Below are 7,333 nucleotides of genomic sequence, written 5' to 3'. Positions count from 1 at the left end.
TCAGTAGTATGGCCTGCGTCATCCTTCAATCTTGGTTGGGGTGAAGGACACAAGGAAAGGTGTGGTTCATGAACATGAGCCTCCAATGACGACTCAGTGCTTTTACTTTTTACAATTGAAGAAGAGGAGGCGATAGAGCTGGAGGCTGAGTCAGCAATGTAAGACAAAACTTTTTCCTGATGCTCTGGCTTTAAAAGCGGTTTGCCAACTCCTAGAAAACTAAGCGTTCGAGGCCTTATGTAGCCAGATGATGACGCAGGCTCAACACCTCCTGCATTCGGTCCTATTTTGCTCTTGCCACTACCTTGAGATCCACCACCAACACCATCATTACCAGCTGCCAACCCCCGCCCAATTCCACGGCCTCTTCCACCAGCCTTCCTCATTTTTGGTAGAAATGTAGACAAAATCCAACAAACTATATAGTAATGTAAAACAAGGTACAAGGTGTCTATAGGACAGGGGAGATTTTGAATTTCTGCAGACACTTGTGGACACTGGACACTTTTGGATTGTGTGAGGCCCAATGAATATCTGAGCGCTATGTGACAGGCTCGATGGCACAGCTGTGACCAAAGTGACTAGAGGATAAGGGAGATTTTGAATCTCTGCACACACTTTTGGACACTGGACACTTTTGGATTGTGTGAGGCCCAATGAATATCTGAGCGCTATGTGACAGGCTCGATGGCACAGCTGTGACCAAAGTGACTAGAGGATAAGGGAGATTTTGAATCTCTGCACACACTTTTGGACACTGGACACTTTTGGATTGTGTGAGGCCCAATGAATATCTGAGCGCTATGTGACAGGCTCGATGGCACAGCTGTGACCAAAGTGACTAGTGGATAAGGGAGATTTTGAATCTCTGCACACACTTTTGGACACTGGACACTTTTGGATTGTGTGAGGCCCAATGAATATCTGAGCGCTATGTGACAGGCTCGATGGCACAGCTGTGACCAAAGTGACTAGAGGATAAGGGAGATTTTGAATCTCTGCACACACTTTTGGACACTGGACACTTTTGGATTGTGTGAGGCCCAATGAATATCTGAGCGCTATGTGACAGGCTCGATGGCACAGTTGTGACCAAAGTGACTAGAGGATAAGGGAGATTTTGAATCTCTGCACACACTTTTGGACACTGGATACTTTTGGATTGTGTGAGGCCCAATGAATATCTGAGCGCTATGAGACAGGCTCGATGGCACAGCTGTGACCAAAGTGACTAGAGGATAAGTGAGATTTTGAATCTCTGCACACACTTTTGGGCACTGGACACTTTTGGATTGTGTGAGGCCCAATGAATATCTGAGCGCTATGTGACAGGCTCGATGGCACAGCTGTGACCAAAGTGACTAGAGGATAAGGGAGATTTTGAATCTCTGCACACACTTTTGGACACTGGACACTTTTGGATTGTGTGAGGCCCAATGAATATCTGAGCGCTATGTGACAGGCTCGATGGCACAGCTGTGACCAAAGTGACTAGAGGATAAGGGAGATTTTGAATCTCTGCACACACTTTTGGACACTGGACACTTTTGGATTGTGTGAGGCCCAATGAATATCTGAGCGCTATGTGACAGGCTCGATGGCACAGCTGTGACCAAAGTGACTAGAGGATAAGGGAGATTTTGAATCTCTGCACACACTTTTGGACACTTTTGGATTGTGTGAGGCCCAATGAATATCTGAGCGCTATGTGACAGGCTCGATGGCACAGCTGTGACCAAAGTGACTAGAGGATAAGGGAGATTTTGAATCTCTGCACACACTTTTGGACACTGGACACTTTTGGATTGTGTGAGGCCCAATGAATATCTGAGCGCTATGTGACAGGCTCGATGGCACAGCTGTGACCAAAGTGACTAGAGGATAAGGGAGATTTTGAATCTCTGCACACACTTTTTGACACTGGACTCTTTTGGATTGTGTGAGGCCCAATGAATATCTGAGCGCTATGTGACAGGCTCGATGGCACAGCTGTGACCAAAGTGACTAGAGGATAAGGGAGATTTTGAATCTCTGCACACACTTTTGGACACTGGACACTTTTGGATTGTGTGAGGCCCAATGAATATCTGAGCACTATGTGACAGGCTCGATGGCACAGCTGTGACCAAAGTGACTAGAGGATAAGGGAGATTTTGAATCTCTGCACACACTTTTGGACACTGGACACTTTTGGATTGTGTGAGGCCCAATGAATATCTGAGCGCTATGTGACAGGCTCGATGGCACAGCTGTGACCAAAGTGACTAGTGGATAAGGGAGATTTTGAATCTCTGCACACACTTTTGAACACTGGACACTTTTGGATTGTGTGAGGCCCAATGAATATCTGAGCGCTATGTGACAGGCTCGATGGCACAGCTGTGACCAAAGTGACTAGAGGATAAGGGAGATTTTGAATCTCTGCACACACTTTTGGACACTGGACACTTTTGGATTGTGTGAGGCCCAATGAATATCTGAGCGCTATGTGACAGGCTCGATGGCACAGCTGTGACCAAAGTGACTAGAGGATAAGGGAGATTTTGAATCTCTGCACACACTTTTGGACACTGGACACTTTTGGATTGTGTGAGGCCCAATGAATATCTGAGCGCTATGTGACAGGCTCGATGGCACAGCTGTGACCAAAGTGACTAGAGGATAAGGGAGATTTTGAATCTCTGCACACACTTTTGAACACTGGACACTTTTGGATTGTGTGAGGCCCAATGAATATCTGAGCGCTATGTGACAGGCTCGATGGCACAGCTGTGACCAAAGTGACTAGAGGATAAGGGAGATTTTGAATCTCTGCACACACTTTTGGACACTGGACACTTTTGGATTGTGTGAGGCCCAATGAATATCTGAGCGCTATGTGACAGGCTCGATGGCACAGCTGTGACCAAAGTGACTAGAGGATAAGGGAGATTTTGAATCTCTGCACACACTTTTGGACACTGGACACTTTTGGATTGTGTGAGGCCCAATGAATATCTGAGCGCTATGTGACAGGCTCGATGGCACAGCTGTGACCAAAGTGACTAGAGGATAAGGGAGATTTTGAATCTCTGCACACACTTTTGGACACTGGACACTTTTGGATTGTGTGAGGCCCAATGAATATCTGAGCGCTATGTGACAGGCTCGATGGCACAGCTGTGACCAAAGTGACTAGAGGATAAGGGAGATTTTGAATCTCTGCACACACTTTTGGACACTGGACACTTTTGGATTGTGTGAGGCCCAATGAATATCTGAGCGCTATGTGACAGGCTAGATGGCACAGCTGTGACCAAAATGACTAGAGGATAAGGGAGATTTTGAATCTCTGCACACACTTTTGGACACTGGACACTTTTGGATTGTGTGAGGCCCAATGAATATCTGAACGCTATGTCACAGGCTCGATGGCACAGCTGTGACAAAAGTGACTAGAGGATAAGGGAGATTGGATTGCTTTTAAAAAAGCAGTTTGCAGAGCAGTGGGTAAACAGCAATGCCAGCCTGTCAGGAAGCCTTAAAAGGCAGCCCAACAACCAACACCACTGATACACCACAATATAGCCTCCCCTTGCACTGCACACACAGTGACTGGTGTTTTGTGCAGGCCAAATTGCTAGCAGCAGAAGCAGTTTTTTTTTCTTCTCAGCAGGACAAAAAAAAAAATTGGGATTGCTTTTAAAAAAGCAGTTTGCGGAGCAGTGGGTAAACAGCAATGCAGGAATGTCAGGAAGCCTTAGAAGGCAGCCCAACAACCAACACCACTGATACACCACTATATAGCCTCCCCTTGCACTGCACACACAGTGACTGGTGTGTTGTGCAGGCCAAATTGCTAGCAGCAGAAGCAGTTTTTTTGTCTTCTTCCCTGCCTAACGCTCTCCCTACAGAATCAGCAGCAACCTCTCCCTATACTGAGATCGGCAGAAGTAAGATGGCGGTCGGCGTGCACGCCCTTTTATACCCCCTGTGACGCCCACCAAAGCAAGCCAATCACTTGCATGCCCTTCTGAAAGATGGTGGTGACTCGTGCCTATGTCATCACGTTGCCCACAGTGTCCGTGGATCCTGATTGGCTGAAAAAGAGCGCAAAACAAACTTTTGAAATGCGACTTTGTCGCGTAAGTCGCCGACCTCGTGGCCGACCTCATCCTAGGGTCGGGTTTCGTTTCATGAAACCCGACTTTGCCAAAAGTCGGCGACTTTTGAAATTTTTCGACCCGTTTCGCTCAACTCTAGTCTTGAGTACTGATTGCTTTGAAACAATCTGATCATAAAGTTCTGCTTCTTGTAGTCTCCACAGGATGATTATTTTGAGATGTCTTTGCTTCTTGATGTTAATGTATCATTTATGAGGGAGGGATGTTTTCTGAGATTCTGTTGTAACAAGTTGGCACAATGTGGTAGTCACAGGTGAGTCCACTTAAAGCAGCAGTCCACAAACACCCTGGCCCATTGCACATGAAACAGACAGGACAGATGCAACCCCTGGTGATTTAACTCTTCTCCACAGTTGCTGCAGCAAAGGCAATCAGGATCCAGGAACACAGTTATAATCCAACAGGGAAAAATATTTATTTTGGAATAAACAAGGTAATAAAAAAGGTAGAAAAAGTAGTTGCAGCAAATCTGATAAAACTTCCTGCTCTTTCCCTATTACTCTTCACCACCATATCAGCGGCAGCAATGCCGGCAGTAACAGTGACAGTCCACAGTGACAATCCCCAGTCCAATTTCTGGGCAATTATGGTCCTCGATGGGGCACCATGCAGTCCTATGCCCACCTCACTTCCCGTTAGTCTCTGTCCCCTCCAGGAGTCCGGTTAGTTCCCAGTCATTGCTGAGCACCATGCCCTGGACAAGGATGCCCGGGTACTGACTGGAATCCGGAGCTTCCAGCTGCCTTTTGGCTGCTGGTCCAGCCCAGAACCTTTACTAACCCTGCACTGTAGTCATTATACAGTACAATGACAGAACATATGAACAGAGCATACACAGCACATACATTACACTAATGCAGCATAACAAGCACACTACATGAACACAATAAGAAGACATTAATAAACAGGTACACCATATGGGTACCGCATAAGGTGCATGGGATCAGCACCAAGGAGAGAGGGGAAGCAACAAGGTGCTCCGCCATCTCCCTACACTGTCAATTCAGGTTTTCTGAGACTTTCAACTCTGATGAACTTATCATCTGCAGCAGAGGTAATTATTTGTCTTTCTTTTCTGTGGCCATCCATCTGAGATCCAATTTCATCATAGCAATTGATGGGTTTTATCACTGCACTTGAACTAGAAAATTTTTTGCAATTCATTGTTCATCATGTCTTAAATGATAGACTGTTGTTTCTCTTTACTTACATGAGTGATTCTTGTCATATTTTGGCTTTGAACTGTTGTGGAATTGGGGTCAGTGCTATATGGAGTTGTGTGCTAACAGCGCCTTAGCAAAAAACACCTGACTGTCGCAAACACTTCCTCAAGGACGGTGATTTCACAAATAAACTATTGATGAGGCAACATGTACAATGGAAGCCATTCCAGGTAAGAACCTGATGAAGCTTTAGAAAATGCCAAATGGGTCTAAATTTGTCATCAGAGTAATAGGTGGGTAGTTTTTTGCTAGTTTGTTTCACGTGTGCTTTTTTACTACTTTTTGAATATGTGAACCTGTGTGGATTTGCTACCTTCATCCTGAATCTACAATGTGCACATTCCTAAACAATGAAAGCCATTGCATGCCTGAACAGCTGTGGCCAAACTAGTGCTGTATATACCTGTTCAACTAAATGTGTAACATTATTTAAGTTTACACTTTTTTATATTGTCGGCTGATGTGATATAAATACAGTATGGTTGTACTTTGATTTTTCCATAACTTAAACAGGATCTATAACTAGATTTTACAATATTAGATTTGATAAGACTGGTGTATGTTTTTGAAAATCAATGGTAAAATTACTGCTTGATCTTGATACAAAAATGAATATTTTATGAGTCCAGTTTCATTGTTAGAAAACTCATGACTTCAAGAGAATTCAGTCTCTTTCAACTCAGCCTGACTGACAGCTGCAGCTTGTACTGAGCAGTGTGAGATCTCAGTCACAGCGGGGAAGCAGGACATTATGGAGCGGATAATCAGGCTAGTTGGGTATAGATTCCACCTCAACAGGGAGAAGGGACACTGAGGAGCTGTTAATCCGGCTAGACAGGCGAAGATTCAGCAACATCAGAGAATAGGGAGCTATCAATCAGGCTACACAGGTGAAGATACCACCTCAGCAGGGAGAAGAGACACTGAGGAGCGGTTAATCAGGTTAGCTGGGTGAAGGTTCAGCAACTGCAAAAAGCAGGGATGCTGTAGAGCCATCATTCAGGCTACATGGGTGGAGATTCTTCAGAAACAAAGAGGAGAGACACTCAGGGTCTGCTAATTAGGCTAGGTGGGGGGTCTGCTAATTAGGCTAGGTGGGTGTAGATTCGGGAGCAGCAGAGATACTGAGGAGCTGTTGCTCTAACCAGGTGGAAGAGGCTCTGTTGAATTTAACTAGGTAGGCAGATATTGAGATACAGTTTTTCAAAATGATCACACAGCCATTATGAAATACATTTTGTAATTAAGGACAACAATCTCATCAGGTCTAAGAAATCTTTACAATAATGTATACACATGTGATATATGTTGGTAAATTTTAAGGTTGATCACTTACGTTCTTATTAGAAAAGGAGTGTTAGTAGGGGTTCTGGTTAGTTTCCCAAGCTTAACAATTTTTGATTTGTAACTCAGAAATAATCAGAACTTTACTACAACTAATGATCATCATATAAGAGCTTTCAATTGGAATATAAGATGCTAAGTGGCATACACAGAACAGATGGGAACTAATAGTTAAAATCAGCAAGAGGACCTGCAATATGGTGGCTTTGTATCTTTTAGAGACCGTTGGTGCCTCTTAAGCATTGTCTGCCAAGAAGTAATTTCCACAGAAGTCAGTCCCTTACAGGACCTCACCACGCAGTAGAAGTGGGAATGGAAACAAACTGAATAGGGATCTCCCCTAAACAAGGGCCCCATACAAAAGCGGACAACCTGTCTCCAATATATGTACACCCATAAAGAGAAGAGTTCTCTCAGTTCTGGAGTTAAAAGGTATTGATCATTGCTCTACTAAAAAAAAAACATAGTGATGGCTCCTCAGGAGGACACCCATGAGGAGAGCTTCCACTTATTTACTGGATATTTGTTGGCAGCGGATTATTCAGGATACTCTCCAAGCATGTGACAACAGAACTTCATTATTCAGTAACAATCAGGAACAAA

The sequence above is a fragment of the Dendrobates tinctorius genome, unplaced genomic scaffold, assembly GCF_039654945.1.
Source record: "Dendrobates tinctorius isolate UK_male_01 unplaced genomic scaffold, ASM3965494v1 ptg000086l, whole genome shotgun sequence".
In the NCBI taxonomy this organism is placed as follows: Eukaryota; Metazoa; Chordata; class Amphibia; order Anura; family Dendrobatidae; genus Dendrobates; species Dendrobates tinctorius.
The sequence above is the reverse complement of the archived record's forward strand: the minus strand, read 5'-3'. Positions refer to the sequence as shown.